The sequence below is a fragment of the Anoplopoma fimbria genome, chromosome 16 (assembly GCF_027596085.1).
Source record: "Anoplopoma fimbria isolate UVic2021 breed Golden Eagle Sablefish chromosome 16, Afim_UVic_2022, whole genome shotgun sequence".
Taxonomy (NCBI): domain Eukaryota; kingdom Metazoa; phylum Chordata; class Actinopteri; order Perciformes; family Anoplopomatidae; genus Anoplopoma; species Anoplopoma fimbria.
In genome coordinates this window covers 23,462,617-23,480,793 of record NC_072464.1, presented here as the reverse complement: position 1 = coordinate 23,480,793, position 18,177 = coordinate 23,462,617, and positions in this window count along the sequence as shown.

The following is an 18,177-nucleotide window of genomic DNA, read 5'->3' as shown; positions in this document are numbered from 1 at the left end:
CAGACACTTTTCCTTCCTCCCTTCCATCCTCTTTCCTTCCTTCCCTCCCTTTGTCGTCTCCTTCTCTTCCCACAAACTTTTGCGGCCCTGTCCTCTCTTTGTTTTTGATATTCAGAAACATCTTCGTGTATAGGCCCGTTTTAAAGCTGAGGTCATCAAAAACATACGTGTGCATGTGTAGCAACAGAAGTGGTGTTTTGACTCGGCCATTCAGACGAGTTATCAAGCTTTAAACCGATGTCACCAGCGTCAGAATGTTTGGTTGATGACGTTCGGTTGTCAGAATCCCGACAGGATCTCGAAAGTTTTAAAGCAAAAGGTGTTTCATGGTGACTTTGTCTTGTTCGTAGTTGCTTAATGGTTGTCGTAGATAACAAACGGCGATATTAAAAATGTATTAAAGGCTTTTACGAGGACACCTACATGTTCTGTTGGTGTCCTCGGTCACTCGTTAATCTGGAACACCTGCGTCGTCTTTGGCTGGAAGCTGTTAAACATGTTGACTTCCACTAGAGCTGCAAGGATTAATCCATCAGTTGTCAACTATTGGCAAATATTTTGATAATCGAATCATCGCCATGAAGTTTCCAGCTCTTTAAATTTGAATATTTTCTGGTTTTCTTTACTCTTCTAAAACAAGACATTTAGGGAAGTCATTTCTGACTTTGAAATACACGGATTAAAGTTTTCACCATTTTCTGACATTCGAAGAAATAAAAGAATTAATCAAGAAAATAGTTGTCAGATTAATAGAATTTTGTGTTTGTTTCACATTCCACACGTAAAACAGATAAAAAACAGCTTTTAGTTTGATAACAAATCTAAACTGTTAATGCTCCAAATTTATATTTCAGTTGTGTCACTCAGATATATTAAAGAATCTGAGAGACTCGATCCAACTCTTAACAAACAAAAGAGAAAAAGGCCGAAGAAAGACAAACACAAACTTTGTGAGAGACTCTGTAAATGTCAACCTTGTCAATTGACAAAATGATCTTTTTCCAGCTCTTTAAATGTGAATATTTTCTGTTTCGTTACTCCTCTGTGACCGTTAACTGAATAACTTTGAGTTGTGGACAAAACAAGACATTTGAGGATGTCCGCTTTGGCAGTTTTCTCAAGTTTCCGACATTTTATAAACCAAAAATGAAAATAATCGTGAAAGTAATAAAATGTTGTGTGTGTGTCTTTAAGAAGTTAAAAGCTTTATCACATTGTACAAGCAAACAGCTAAATTAACACTTTTATTTATTTGAATAGCTAATCTAAAGTGTGAATGCCTGACATTCACATTTCAGTCACTCACAGATATATGAAAGACTCTGAGAGACTTAATGTACGAGACAAAGGCCGGAGAAAGACAAACAAACTTTCTGTGAGACTTTCTGTAAATGTCAGACTTGTCAAGTGGAGTGTGGACTCTGACAGGTGTTTTGAGGGTCTGAACATATAAAACACAGATGTCCCAGCCTTTGATATCGTGAGCTTGTTATGTTAGGGTCTCCGCCCGTAAGTGATGGATCGATGGCAGGACGCTAGAGAGTGAAATATGAAATATGGCTCAGTGTCTCAGCTTCGCCGCGCACCGAACCAAAAGCGCCCGGAGAAGTTGTTCAAGCATTTTAAAACAGCGGTTGGGGTTAAATCAGATACTCTCGCTCTCATTTCATTACTGCGTTTGAATTGAATTTACCCTTTTGTGAACGTAATATCTTGGGTAACAGAACCTGGCTTCTTGAGAGGTGTTCGCTTTCAGTGTTTTTTATTTTGGCTTTGTGGAGGTGGAGCTAAAAGGGCTAAAAGCCGAACACGCTGGGAGGTGAGGGTGTTACCTGCACCGAGGAGGAGGTGCAAATTGTGTTAATACGCAGCTGGCCTCGAATGCCTAACGCCGCGGAGAGCTCGATGTGGCTCCGGGGGTCCGCCGCGATGGAGGGTTTCTGGACGTTCAGCTGAGTGGAAAACCTCTTCCACATGCTGGCGAAGGTTCTGCCCCCCGAAGGCAAAAAAAAAAAAGGCCCAGCACGCCGCGGCACATGTGTGTTGAATTGTCGAGGTGTTATCATGCCCTGGCGAGGCTCTCGGCTCCTCCACCTCTTTGTCTCTCCCGGGTTTATTATCAGACTAAATACTGCAAGAGTCCACAGACACGGATTCTGTGATGGCTGTCCATCAGGGTTTTTTACTTTTCACACACGGGGCAGAGAATGTGACATTTTATTCATGCATTTATTCATTTATTAGCTGGAAATTGTTATGTTTAAAGACGTTTATCAGCAATTAAAGGATTATTGATTAAGAAAAACAACAAAAGTACCAATGATAAGACCTCCCTGTTCATAAAACCTGATTTATCTGAATTTATGCTCTCATGATAGATGGTGTTATTGTGTTGTTTCTTTCGTAAAAACCCTCTTAGACACCTTTTTTAAATAAAGTCAAATACTGTAAATCCATTGTATTTGGGTTGGCGGCTGTGGCTCACGGGGTAGAGCGCTCCTCCGGCAACCACAAGGTTGTAGGTTCGAACCCTGGCCTCGACAGTCGACATGCTGTGGTGTCCTTGAGCAAGACACCTAACCCCAAGGTGCTCCCCGGGCGCTTCTTAGCAGCCCACTGCTGCTCAGGGAAGGGTTAAATGCAGAAGGGTTGATCATGATCAATAAAGCTGATATTCATCATTCATATTCGATATTCATCATTCAAAAGACACCTAAAAAATACATTAAAACCTTTAAAACCTTAACAAGACAAACTATGAATGCAGTATTCTTAATTTTGTCAATTTTCTATAAATTATTGTCATCATCTTAATGATAAAATTAAGTTTATCTTTTGCTTTTAAAAATGTTCTTAAAACAAGTTTATTTGTACTGTGATCAATGTGAAATATTATGAAACCATTTGATGTTTTTTTTATTAGACTTAAATCAGAATAAACCTCATAATTGTATATTATAAATATTAATAGGTTTTAAACTTGAATTATTTCGTCATACTGCGAATGTAGAGGTCTTTTATATAGTCTTTTTTTAAAATCATGAGACAGAATTTAAATTTTCTAGTAGTCTGGGCTCTCTTAGATGAGATTTACTGATGAAAGTAGACTTTGAAATCTGGAATAACAAGTTAACAGAAGCCATTTTAATAGTTTGAGCAGAGAAAACCTCTCTCTTTATATGTAGCAGTAAGTAAAGCTGCCAAAGCGAAATGCAAAGGAGCGAACACATCAGTGGCTGTAAATGTCGTGTAGCGGTAGAGTGATGGATGTCCGGAGCATTTGATGTTCTGTGAGAGATCTGAGCGTAACTCACAGTCACGCCATTTTAAGAGTCTTATGATTCGATCCATGCATCCGGGCGGCGGGCTGAGGAGCGTTATTGTGTGAGCGATCATTCCTCCCCAAAGCGCGGTTGAACCCGTTGTGACGACTGTGAACTCTTCTGCGAGAGCATTAAGACGTTAACTTTCACTTTGGTCTCCACGCTGCACATAAACGCCACCACCTCCTCCTCCTCCTCCTCCTCCTCCTCTTTCTACTCCGTCAAAGTTCTGCTTTTTTTGTGGTGACTGTCAAGAGTGTTCTCTTTATTCACTGTTTTTGAGCTCTGTCCTGTGAAGTTATTGTAAAAGGAACCCGATGTGTTCAAATGCAGAAGTCAGAGTACGAGTCAGCGTTTTCTAGGAAAGCGTTAGTTGGACATGACATGAAACAGGAAGTGAAACGGGTTGTTGAAAAGTGAGTCGTTCACCGCTAAATCCACTTTTATTTCATTTTAATCTCTTGATAACAGCTTTTCAGGTTTTTACCAAACGGAAACTCACGCATGGCTTAAAGTTACTGTTAGGAACTTTTATCTGGATCAGTCTCAGTTTAGTCCTGGTCCTCTATAGACCTCCATCAGTAAACCAGACCATCAGAGAGAAGATCGTCTGTTTCTATAAAGTTATTCTTAAAGCTCGTCATCGGAGCCACCGGGTCGGATTCTGGAGAAACCAGATGAAATCATGAAGGTTCACCAGAAACTCCTTCAGACCAGACTCCAGCAGAGACCAGTCCACCGTGGACAGACCCAGATCCAGCAGAGACCAGTCCACCGTGGACAGACCCAGATCCAGCAGAGACCAGTCCACCGTGGACAGACCCAGATCCAGCAGAGACCAGTCCACCGTGGACAGACCCAGATCAGCCTTCCACCTGCAGTCGGAGCTCCAGAGGTGTTCAGAAACACTACCACTTTAGTCCACAGGGGGCGCCAGAATCTACACAAAATGAAAGCAGCTTCAAATGTCACTTATTACTTGTGTCAGAGACACATTGCATATTTCAATATTTTGACGGCTAATTTTGCTAAATTTAATGATGTTGTGTTTGATTATGTCATAAGAGCTTGATTCATTACCTTATTCTGCTTTGATTTGGATGCACTGTAGGTTCTTTTGAATGACCTTTCTGACTAGAGTTTGACCTGTTTGTTATCAATAGTAATTGCGTGCTTGTCTGCTTGTATGCTTGTGCAAAGTCATACGTTGTGGTGGCTCGCTGTGCATTGTTAGAGTGCGATACTGGAGCATGTCATCGGAGGCTTTAGTTTAAAGAGGAGCAGAGTTAGACAGACTCAACATCTAGTTTGTAAATCTGTGGCAACAGACGGCGGAAAGCCAAGACAGTCGGCGGTTCTTTGTGTTGTTGCAGTTTACTGTCGTCTCCCATTAACACGCAGCGATATCTAGTGTGACATCTATTAGTTATCTGAACGCCGCACCAGAACATACAGAGGAGGGTTGTGGTGAAGTGAGTGTGAGTGTGCGTGATATTCCATAGACACAGCTGGTTGTATTCCACTTCTGCAAAACTTGTTTAAGGAAAATTCTTCTTCTTTACCTCCTGGAAAAAAAACATTTTCCGCCCCCTTTTTTCTGCTCAAAACACTGATCAAGTGACTCCATCTGTCGAAAGGATGACTTGTTCAGTTCTTTTAAAGAAATTGCAACTTGAGTATTTAAAGCCAATAAATCCAGTAAATACATCAAAAGTTAAATGGCTTAAACGTGATCAACTTCTACAAGAGAAGAGGTTTGTTTAAATATCAGCATCCAAAAATGTTAATGTGGATCTGCGAGACATCTGATTTTGAAAGTCCCGATGAGGACCAGATCTGTTTGAAACATGCTGGTCACGGTTTAGTAGAGGCTTAACAAGGTTTCATTTCTACCGTCTTCAGATATCCATTTTCAGATTTTGATTATAAGAAAGAAATCTCAAGTTCAGATTTCAGATTTATATAAATGATTTCATTAAGGAACTGTTTTTCCTCTCTGTAAGAGTTTCCACTTATTCACTTCATTTAAGGTGATCAGAGCTTAAAATGAACAAGTGAACTAAGTGAAGTATGTGTGTGAAAAACGCAACACGACAACGTGTCCTCATTTAACGCTTCGTATGACATCTTAGGAAAAAAGTTTTCCTAATTTTTTGGGGCGTTTTCCTATTAAAGTCCATCAACACGTGTCAGTTTCCACTCGTTACATGAACACAATCTTTAAAAAAACAACTTCTGTCTTCACAGGAAACTTTTTAGTTATGTTTAGGAAAAGATCCTGAAATACTAAAATAGGTTTATGCAACAAAACTGATTGGTGAAGGTTAAGGAGAAGATGGTGAAATAGTTGCAACAACATTACTTAGTTAGGTTTTGCAAAAGTTGTTTGTTGAATTCTGGAAAAATACGTCACTGCCATAACTTAAAAAAACAACAAAACTTTGTCAGCCTCCATCAAAAGCAGTCTCTCTCAGATTTTATGACTCGTAGCATACTCATGCTGATGCAGTTACATCACAGTCAGAAGCAAAAGCGTGGCTCTTATGCACGCAAAATAACTTACAAATAGTCACGTCATTCCTACGTTATTGCTGAGAGCATATCTGAGATGTATAGCAACAGTTTTTTCCCCCCAAACCAGGCTGTAAACATTGTGCAGTGCAGATTTCCTGCTGTCTTTTCTGCAGAGTGGAGTGACGGATGAGACGTGAAATCGCTGTTGAAAGTAACGTGACTGATAACGCTGTGTTTGCATTGTGCGGGTACTGATGAGGAAAAGCTGCCAGCAGCCTCGGAGACCGTAAGCTCTTCTGCAGAATAATCACTTATTTTTCTCCTCGAGGAAACAATGTTCCATAATAAAAAAGAAAAAGAAACCCGTTTGAAGTTTTTTGGGGGGGCCAGAAAGCTGGACTTTGTCTCATAACTTTGTGTCCTCATGCTTGAACTCTTTTACTGGGGTGAATACTTGAACTCGACTTGGGGACACAAAGACTTCACGATCATAAAAAAGACACATAAAACTCATGGTGCGCTGCTCTTCTACTTCACAAAATGTAATAAATACTGCGGAATGATTCTCTATGATCATTGCAGGCTTTGATTTAATGCCTCCATGAAATGAGAATGGGATAACAATACCCAGCAGCTTTCTTCTCCTCTCTTTCCCCCCTCGTCATCTGAAGACTTTTCATGTGTCCTCGGGGCTCATTTGGAAAGCTTCACGTCCAATCAGTTGCTGCTGAAATGTGAATCCACTGTGACATTTTTCTCTAATCAGCTCTCCCCGTTCCCTTCGTATAGATTATGCAAATCACAGCGTAATAACCCGACCTATTAGAATCAAACCGGACTCCTAACTCATTCCTGACGCTTTCTTTTTTTTTTGTGTGTAGAGAGAGGAGGAAGAGGCCTCTATATACATATATATATACATGTATATATATATGTATTGTACATAACAAGATGCTGTGTTGCCAGTATTCACATTAGTTGTTCTCTGAGTCTCTGACCTCCACATCTTCTCCTGGATGGTGTTGAAAAGAGACGGATAACACCCATAGCAACATGCAAACAAATAGTACCTGAGGACTTGCTCGATTCATCTGATACATAAAGTCTGAGATTTATACTGTGGGGACAAAGTCGTCTGGGAGTTAAAGGGTGATACCTCGTTTTCATTTTCATTTCATGATCTAAAGCAAAGGTCAGGGAACTGGTCTGGTTTGTTTTAGAAGTATTGCAGCACTGGGTTTGCTTTAAATCCAAGACGGAATAATGTTATCTAGATGTAAAGCACAAATACATTTTAGTGAAAAACAAAACTGGGACACTAAAAGTCTTTGAAACACTGAAACAATCACAAAAAAAACATGTTAAAATGGGAAGTCAGTGGAGAATATAAGCCAAAATCTAGAGCTTTTGTGCTAAAATTAGGTGAATATTTTTGGCAAGTTGAGATACCAAAGTATGCGGTTTTAGTTGTAGATTATTTGTATTGAAATATTTATAGTGTTTATATTATTAGTATTACATTTCCATCACTTTGGGAACATTAGTTCCAGCAGAATGCCATGCACATCTATTAAAACGTATTGTAATGCTGTAACTAAATATCTGTTGATGTTGAGGGAAATAAACACTGCAGATGTGAAACTCAATAGAATCATAATAATAAATACCTTATGCTGAGTTAATTCAGGGGTAAGAAGAAAACGTATCCTCTCCGTTAGCAAAGTGATGGAGGAGAAACATGCCTCATTAAGGAGACGAGTGATTCGAGTGTTTGGAGGAATGAGTGAAAAATAGTGCAAACCACGACATCAAGTATTACTCCGTGCAGAAAATGAGATAGTTATATATACAAGTCAGGAACGCAGCTGGCAGTTTGTGTTGTTTGAAGTGCGGTTGTATGAAGAACTTCTCCATAGCCAGTGTTTTACCACAGCAGATGGAGTTTGGAGAAACAGACAGTAGCAAAGCAACGTATTACTGTGGACGTAAACTGAAACCTTTATATCCATCCAGACTCCACTGACAAAAAGGCTCATTTTACCTGTCAGGACACAGGTGTAGCTGGTCTACTGCTGCCTCCATCAGTTAGTTAGTTTGTGTTATTGTGTGACTTTGGTGTTTTAAAGGGTTAGTTCAGATTCACCAAAGTCCCACAATAACACAAACAAACTAACTGATGGAGGCACATGTAGACGAGAAACTCCTGTGTTCTGACAGGTAAAATGAGTTTTTGTAAATGGAGTCTCGATTACAGTTTTTGTTCCCCGTCAGAAGGTCTGTCTGACAGCAAGAAAAAGAGGTGAAAATATTCTAAATATAGCGTTCACTTAAACTGATATTGATTTTTTTAGGTGTTTTAAAGCAGAACTTTGCTTTTCTCCTGTGCTGGTTTGTTTCTACACTCTATCTATTGTAGTGAAACACTGACTATGGAGAAGAACCTCATAACCCACTTCAAAACATCCAAACTATACTTTTAAAATGAGCAATAAAAGTGGCATATTCAAGTCTTCTTGTGTCTATTGAAGTGAACGGCAGACGGCATCAGTTTCCTCATCCGTCCATCTGCTGAGCAACACTAATCCGTCACAGGACGGACTCCACTGATGGAAATCAGACACCTGATTTGCGACAGCTGCACATAAAGAAATACCATCACCATTTCTCAGAGCCCAATCAATCCCAACACAACTGGAAAAGTATATTTAGCTCTAAGAGCCTGAGGGGGGAGTAAATATATATATATATTTATTTTTTACTGGATTTTTCCATTTAACGATATGCAGCAGATGTGGAACAAGATGGAGGCGAGGGGCACGGGAATCACTTTACTGACTGACTGTGTCACTGCCAATAAGAAAACCAGCGAAAGACAACAATAGCAGACTTTCAAGTTGGCATTAAAGAGGTGAAAGGTTAAATATGTTTTACTGGGGCTCTTGTATGTACAAACCCAAAGACCCTTCATCCCCAAATAACTGGGTTTTACAGCAAGAAGACTACAGTTGTTTTTGTGGAATCCGGGCCTTTGATTGTGGGGTTTGGCAGAGAGGGCGAAGGATTTGTTATGCATCACAGACAATATGCTAAACTCTTCCTGCTCTGATGAAATCTGGACAAATTGTGGTCTTTTCTCAGCACCAGTTGGCTCGGGAAGGGTATGCATGTGCACGCTTTTTTTTTCTTCTTCTTCCCTGTGTGTGAGCATGCATGTGTGTGTGTGTGTGTGTGTGTGTGTGTGTGTGTGTGTGTGTGTGTGTGTGTGTGTGTGTGTGTGTGTGTGTGTGTGTGTGTGTGTGTGTGTGTGTGTGTGAATGAATCCAAATGAGGTCCCTGAATCTCCCCGCCGGCCATCACTAAAAGTTGTCAATCACCTCCCTTTTTTTTTTTAATCCCAAAAAGATGGGTGCTCACATGCTAAAGTTACGCCCACATCACCCCAGGCTTTGGCACTGACGCTCACTTTTCTGCCCCCCCCCCACACACCCACACACATCCCCAAAATATGGAACCAGGGCGCCGGGCACACAAAGCGTATTTACCAAATGAAAAGTGGCGCCACATTAGTTTTACACATTTTCTGTTTGATTCAACAAAGAATTAAATCCCAGAAAATAAGCCATATCAGATAGCAAATGGAAAGCATGAGTGTGTGCATGTATTTTGTGTGTGTGTGTGTGTGTGTGTGTGTGTGTGTGTGTGTGTGTGTGTGTGTGTGTGTGTGTGTGTGTGTGTGTGTTGGTACCCCCTGAGAGGATGAAGTGAGATGTTGTGCTGTGCTTGGCTCTGGGGTGTTTCATTTAAACGCTCCATTTAAAAAGAAAGTCATTTAATTCTAAATACAGACAGCTGCAATGTGACTTTTATTGGAGAAAAATAAAAATCTATTTCTAATGCGATACAGATTTCTGCAGGTCTCATCATGTGAATGTGATGTGATGTAACAGGTGAAACTGTGCTGAAGGGATTGTCTCACCATTTGCAAAATCATATTGAGTACATTTTTAAGTTTCATTATCAGACTTCGTGAGGAAATCGTCCAAACCAGGAACTGGACTTTTTGGGAACCAGCAGCTCCAAACGTGAAAATGAGGCAAAGAGAAGGAAGTTCAAAGTTAACTCTTTTGATCTTAATCTTTATTATCAGTCCAGATAAAGGACAAAATAGTCACATTTAGAATTTGCATTTTCTGTCTCTTAACAGATGGACTTATAAACGAGAAATATCTGATAGCAAAATCTCAGAAAGAAACATTTCATTGAGCTTGTGAAACACTTTTCAGGTGGAGATATCGGGCGAGAACTGGACGGCGTTGACAGATTTATACGCACAGGAGGGGGAAGTGTCGGCAGGTTGCTCTCCTTCTGCGCCGCAGTCCGTTATCCTACCTGCAACGTGGCCTTTTCCCCCACCTGCCCGTCTGCAGTGCAACGCCCCCACCTGGCCACCCGGCGTCTCCACTGACAAGGTGAGGACAAAGATCCTGCGGAGAGCGAGGCTTTGCACGTGGCATCGGGTGGTTTTAACAAGCTGTCACCAGGTTTTAAGGGATGGAAGGATGATGGAGAGCTTTGAGTGTGTGTGTGTGTGTGTGTGTGTGTGTGTGTGTGTGTGTGTGTGTGTGTGTGTGTGTGTGTGTGTGTGTGTGTGTGTGTGTGGACACTGCCGAAACACAGGAGGCGCCTGGACCTGTTTCCAGTTAAAAGCAGAAGCCCCCACAACAAAGGCCCTGGCCGGGGGAGTCGTAACGAGGAGAATATCATTTTTCTTCGGGCCTCTGTGATCTGACGTTCTTACGTTTCACTTTCAAAGCTCTGCTCGCTGGCAGAAAGTCCTCCCGACTCCGCATCACTGATGGAAAGAAGAAAACACCGCCTCCGCCTCTCTCCTCACCTCCCTTCCCTTCATGGCCAAAATTTGAAATCCCCCACATGCTCGTCTTAAATGCCAAAGCTGATAAAAGAAGCAGGGATGTGTTGGAGGCCATATTTCTCTGTCAGCCCGGCTCTGAGCAGATCCTGCAGTAATCCCCAAACACGCTGTTTAAGTCCTGTGGCTTCCTAAAGATCTCTTTGGGAATCCCTTGTTTCCCTGCACACAATCCTCCATCCTCTGCCGAAAAAATGACTAGAGATGCACAGGAGCAAGGTGGATGAAGTGGAGGGGAGGACTGTGGTTGAGTCATACAGTCCCACATGCTCATCATTATTTTCCAGGATTCACCTGCGCAACATCTCCTTATACAACGGTTCCTCGGATATCTTACGAAGAGTTCCTTCTCATTTTTCTTGCGTTTTCCTGCAAAAGTCCACCAACACTTTCACTTTCACAGACTGTACAGAGGAAGTGGACAAGCAGCCGTTTTGAAGCCTCCAGTGCGGCAATTTCTCCGTTGCCATCTTGAATTACGGCCATCCCCATGTTGTTACCATATTTGCAATGTGGAGGAGTGACATAGAGACTCTGTATACGTCTCTGGTAGAGGCAGTGACCTGTCAATCACATCAGCCCCGCCCTAAAGCATCCCCTGCTTTATGGTCTGTTTGACTCTAAATGGAGCATCATTTACTAAATGAACATCATGCTGTATTGAAGAAGACTTGAAACTAGAGATTGAGACCATAAACTCATGTTTACAATGTTTACTGAGGGAATAAATCAAGAGAGAAGTAGAGTCATTTTCTCATAGACTTCTATACAACCAGAGGAGTCGCCCCCTGGTGGACAGGAGAGAGAATGCAGCTTTAAGACACTTCTGCATTGGCTTCACTTTTCAGAACTGGAGGTTGTAGCCTGGTTGATTTCCTCTTGGAAATGCATACATTCTTTTTTAAATCAACTTCTATCTTCAAAGGACTTCAAACTCAGTTAGGTTTAGGTAAAAAAAACTTCTCATTTAGGTTTAGGAAAGATAGTGGTTTGGGTTAAAAATAAGAACGGAAGTGCCGAAACCCGAAATACGCAAGTTATGTGACAAATAAATCATCATTGGCTTTTTGTTTCTCACAGCAAAACAAACAGCAGTCTCCTGGCTGTTTTACTTCCTTGTTCATGATGAAGTGCATTATATACTTTTGTGGGATATCTACAAATTACAACGCATTACTTTTCGTATTTATAGTTATGGGAGCTGTTTTCGACCAGCCTGACCTGCAAAAGGCATTTTGATCTCAAGAGACCGTCCTGTTGAATAAGATCAAAGAAGAATACAAAAGGAACTACTTATGTAAATCCTCTCACTCTAAAATATCCTCTGGTCGAAATACTCGCGACAATAATCATATAGAAGAAAATGCATTCTTCCTGCCGCACGACAGGATTTCATAATTCTTAGGTTTCTCTTCCCCCCCGAGTCAACAGTGAGCTGAAAAATTGGCCTGTTGCCACTCTTCAACCACAAAAGCTCCTTATACAGTACTGCCTTTTAAAGGCTAAATTCACAAATCAGCACTACTTCACCGCAGTAAAAGGTCTAATCAATGCACTTGTCAACAAGTCAATCATCAGAACTTCACCCAGTGTTTTTACCCAGTATTTATGTTAACCCTTTTTATTTCGCTGCAAATACAGGAATTAAAGCAAAATGTCCAGCTCGGATCTGTGTTGATACAAAGAGATATCTAAAATTCCCTCTGTTAAAAGCTTTGGCTCAAATATTTCAACAAAATGAAACCAGAATTTTGAACCTGGCTTTATCCAATGTTCATATTTATGTCTAGCACATATTTAATACATCTGCATATTTAAACATTTTTCAGAAAACGTACACAAAAATGAACGTCTTACTGGTGGAGCATTTAGATGCTAAGAGACAAATATTTCCTCCTTCAGTTGATTGAGATCCAAGCGAAGTTAAAAGGAGAGTTGATGTTGTTCTGGGTCTGCTGTATGTGTTGAACTAGTTGTTTGAAACAATAACTTTTTCAGTTGATCATATGTGAGTGTTGTATTTACAGTTTGTTCCTCTTGTTGCCTCCACAGAGTCAGAAAACCAAACCCAGTATCCGGGAAAACTTTTCTTGCAAACCACCAGATGCGTTGAATTTGTTTGTTTGTGAACCAAAAATATGCCTCATAAATAGGTTTCATGTCAGCCACATATCACGGTTGCAAAAATGCACAATGCCACAAGGTAACGGTGTGAAACGGTTGGCTAGGTTTAGGCACTTGCTTAAGGTAATAAAAAACATGATTTATGTCAAATATTATAACGCAACAATGTAAAGTAAAAACTGAATGTACAAACGTAACAACGTAACAATGTAACGTAACGATGTAACGTAACAATGTAACGTAACGATGTAACGTAACGATGTAACGTAACGATGTAACGTAACGTAACGATGTAACGTAGCGATGTAACGTAACGATGTAACGTAACGATGTAACGTAACGATGTAACGTAACGATGTAACAATGTAACGTAACGATGTAACGTAACAATGTAACAACGTAACAATGTAACGTAACGATGTAACGTAACGATGTAACGTAACGATGTAACGTAACGATGTAACGTAACGATGTAACGTAACGATGTAACGTAACAACTGTAACAACCGTAACAAAGGAACGTAACAGCTAAACGTATCAACAGTAAAGTCATGACTACTGGAAAAAATAACAACCACCCCTAGTGGATTTTTCTGATGAAAAGGTAATTAACAAGCATCAAGTCAACATTTACCTTTGGTTTCGGAGGATAACGGTGTTCCACCTCCCCTCACAATACCCTCACTGAGCTAAAACATTCAACGTATCTGCGGTTTACAGAAACATACAATGCCAAAAAGAAATCCTGCCGACTGGGCTTCAAAATCTGTTGTTTGTTATCGGTGTAACTTGAAATAGTTGAATGTCAGGATCCAATAACGTATTGTGAAAGAAACATTCTAATCCGTCTTTAAACTTTTATCACGACAGAAGGTTTGATGGACATTTAGTACACTTGACACAGTAAAACCTCAGGCTCTTTAACGGCCTACAGTTGTATGATACATATTGTACGGGCCATTGAGTTCTCCTTGGAGAGATGATCTTATGTCTCATGTGTTGAGCAGATCTGTGAGTTTTGACTCGATGCCCGCCGTGTGGCGCGGGGGATATTATTCATTGAGCTGGTATTTATGGGCGGAAGGAAAGCAGCTTTGATAGAGCGTCTCTTGAACGTTCTCCAAGATGAGATGTACTCATGCCCTCGACCTCTTGACTCTTCCCCTTCCTCCCATCCCTATCTTTGTTCCCATCAAACAATATGGGAAAACTCCATGTATGCACATATGTGTGTCACTGTAGGAAGAGGGAGAAAGATCTAAAAAGTAAAGTAAAATGTTTAAGAGGCCAAAAATCTTATTGAACTTTCTTGTAAAGATATGATTGGACAGTCGGGATTATTACACATGCAAGAGGTAAAGCGGACTTAGACCCTAAAGTTTGATCCTTATTATCCATCATATGCATGCTTCCTTTACTGTTGCGTGCTGTTGGACAGCGTTTTGAAGTGGATTCAAAGCTTTGAATGGGACTCAACCATGTGTTGCTGTTGTTGTTATCGTTGTGAGTGCTGAAATCCATCTCACATATGTATGCCACATAGGAGCCAGACAAAAGGCCAAGCGCTGCCTGTGTGCCAGTTGTTGTCTGAGTTACGGAGCTGGCTCTACGGGGTTCCTCCTCGCTGGGAGCCCGTCCAACCTCGGAGGCTTCGGTCGGGGGGGAAGTATTGAGGCTTTCATGCTGTTTTAACTACAGATGTAGCCGTCACACAAGTTCCAAGTTTTACTGCTCCAGCAGCATGAAGCTAGAACCCCCCCCCCCCCCCCCCCCATCCCCCACCGCCTTCAAACTGTGGCACTGCCCCCAAGTGGAAACGTTTGGAACTCTTCCCGGTCATTAGAAGAACTAATATGGACAACAGATGACTAATTGTGAGTCAATGAGATGCAGCCAGAAGTCTTTAGATCTGTTTCACGGAGAAGCACAGGTGAAACACATTTCCTTAAGGGTCACTCAGTTCCATTTAGTGTTCCAGTGAGCCAGCATGCAAAATACCAGAGCAGTGGAAATCAACTAAATGGAACAAACTCGTTATTAATTTTATCAAATACACCTGTGCTTCTCCTGCCATAGGAAAGTGAGTACAGACGTGGCTCTTGCGGGTGTTTTCTGGTAACCGATCATCAGAACTCAACGCGTTCTCATTCCATTCCAAAATACTGAGGCTTGGTCACTAGGATTTAAAAAGGTAAATCCATCCCCATCACTTTTAGACAGTCAGAGCAACTGACGCAGTATAAAGAGTGAGAAAGTCCACTTAGGGCAGGAAGGAGGGGAGGAGTGATGGGTCAACAAACACAGACACATAGGTATTTCACCCAGGAGACCGCTGTTCTAGTCCCATATGAAACCAAGTACAGACTGTCTTATTTTACTCCGTACTTAATGCATAACCAAATACTTTTGTAACTTAAACCTAACCAAGTAGTTTTGTTGCGTAATTAAACCTAAATGCATTCAAGTAAACCTACATTGGAAGTTCATTTTGAAAAGCATGTTTTGAACGGAAAGTTAGCTTTTTATGTGAACCCAGAAGTTTATTTTGAAAAGACACACATTACAGTCATTTAGCAGACGCTTTTATCCAAAGCGACTTACAGGAAGTGTATTCAACATAGGTATTCAAGAGAACTACTAGTCACCAGAAGTCATAAGTGCATCTCCTTTCTTAAACAAGCATCTTAAAGCATAAACCATGTGTGCATGTAATAACAGTTTGTTTCCTGTGAACATGGAAGTTTATTTTGAAAGGACACTATGCCTGTAAGGAGCAGAAACTGTTCTTTTCCTGGGAACCCTGAAGTTTATTTTGAAAAGACACTGTGTGCATGTAAAACTGTAAACAAACTAACTAGGTGTAGCATTTAATTAGCTTAGCATCATTAACATTTCCACACCAGTTTAAGATTTTTTTTAGGAATTTTGCTTATTTGCTTTTCTTTCTGCGAAGGAAATGGAATGATTGATTTCACTCACATGTCTAAGTACACGTTTAGCTTAGCTTAGCATAAATATTGGAAGAGGGAAAAAACAGAAGCAGAAAAAACTTGAAAATGTCCCTATGTCCCCAGCACTTCTGTGCAGCGTGTCCAGCTGTGGTGCGAGTCGCCAGATGTTTGTGTTAATTAGTGAGCTGCAGAGGTGTTGGGCGGATCGAGGCTGGACATCTGTCCCTGTCTCTCTCCTTTATGATCGGCTATGCTAAACACATCTTGACTCCAGCTATAGACTAATATAATAATATATTGATCTCCTCATCTCACAACGGGGAAGACAGCAAATTTTCCAAATCCTTTAACCGCCACCCCGTGGATTTTGAAGGAAGATAAAAATTAAAAACCTTTTGAACACAAATGAAAACCAGGTGCTGCAAAACAATGCGCAATAGCTGCATATATGAATGTAATTTGTTTGGGATAATGCTGCTTTACAGGCTTAAAGCTGAGTTTATGAGCAAACGTGTCTGACGTTATCCCAGATCTTTTCTCACATCTTCCCTTTATCAGTTTTATTTTTTTTTCTGTCTCAGTTTGAGGTTTTATAGCGAAGCTCACAAAAGTGTCAAAACGCCGCCGCCAAAATATTTCACATCTCTAAGTTTTCTCGTACCGAGAGTCTCTCCCTGGTTTTTCTGCTCTCACAGCAGCATCCATACATCTGTAGAGCAGGCTGAGCATCAGGCCGCTCTGCTGCATCAATCTGCTGCAGGAGTCTGCTCCGCATGTGTCCTAGATGTAGCGGTCGGTGTTCAAATCTGTGTTTTTGGTGCGTGTGAATAACTTTAGGTGAGTGTTTAGCCCTGTGTGGGTTTTTTTGCAGATTTTAAACTTCCTGGTTCATGATTTACTTGGAGGAGTTGAGTGCATTCATTTCTGTAGGTATAGCTACAAACGCAGCCTGCACACATACACTTTATATACTCCCATTGTGATCTGACAACATATTAAAACAGTTCAGCAGTTGTTTTTTAATTATTTCAAATAAAGAAACATCATCTCTAGGGTGGAAAACGTTTCCATGAAGAGGATGAAGTTTAAACCCACAGCTGAAGTGTAGAAATCATCAGCGTTACACTTTGCCCCGTCATAACTTAAAGTTTTTCTTCCTCTGTCAACAGTCAGTGTTTCCTTCATTCTCTCAGTCTTTCATACACGTCTACAGCAACTTAACACAGCACAGTTCCTCTCTTATCTCGTACCTCATGTCTTCAGCCTCTGCAGAGAGTGAGTGTGTGTGTGTGTGTGTGTGTGTGTGTGTGTGTGTGTGTGTGTGTGTGTGTGTGTGTGTGTGTGTGTGTGTGACGCTGACAGTTCGCCTCCCTCTTCTCCATTTCTTGGTGACCGGTCCTTCCTGGTGTCGACACTCACATCTGGACGACGGCTTTGAGGTCTGCAGATTTTCATCAGAAATCAACATGAGCCATCACGTTACTTTATAGTTCAGACGAGCTGTTGAGACTGCGGACGGGTTTTTCTAACTGATGGTTTTTGATTTGTTGCTGATTACAGTAAGTTTCTGTTACAGCCGTGTCACGTTGACAACGGACAGAAAGAAAGAAAAAATAATGAAAACAGACTCAGTCACAAGTGCAGCAACACTCTCTTTCACTCCTGATCCGATTCCTGTTTACACTAAATTAAACTAATGTTTTTTAAACCGTTATCACATATTTTTTCTTTATTTCTAAGGCTTTTCAACGTCAGTATCTAACAATAGGGATGTTCTGGATGGCCGTGTGTTGCATGCAAAAGGTAGTCCTGAAAAGTGAAGCCAATGCTTTACGTCTTAAAACCTGCATTCTCTCTCCTGTCCATCAGGGGGCGACTCCTCTGGTTGTATAGAAGTCTATGAGAAAATGACTCTACTTCTCTCTTGATTTATTCCCTCAGTAAACATTGTAAACATGAGTTTATGGTCTCAATCTCTAGTTTCAAGTCTTCTTCAATACAGCATGATGTTCATTTAGTAAATGATGCTCCACTTAGAGTCAAACAGACCATACTTAAAAATACATCAAAACTATTTTAGAGTTGAATTATGACCTGTTTACACCAGCTCTAAGCAGACTATAATACATCTCTAAAACAGGATTTGTTTTAATCAATAGAAATATGATATTTTATTTCCTTATCATTTTAATTATGTGTTTTTATGAAGAAAAAATAACCACCACTATAAATAACAAATTAAAAGGAAAACATTTTGAATTTTTCATGGTTTGACTTCAAAGCAGTTAAAATTATTTATGGATCCTTGTAGACCAGCTGCTATGACCAAACTACA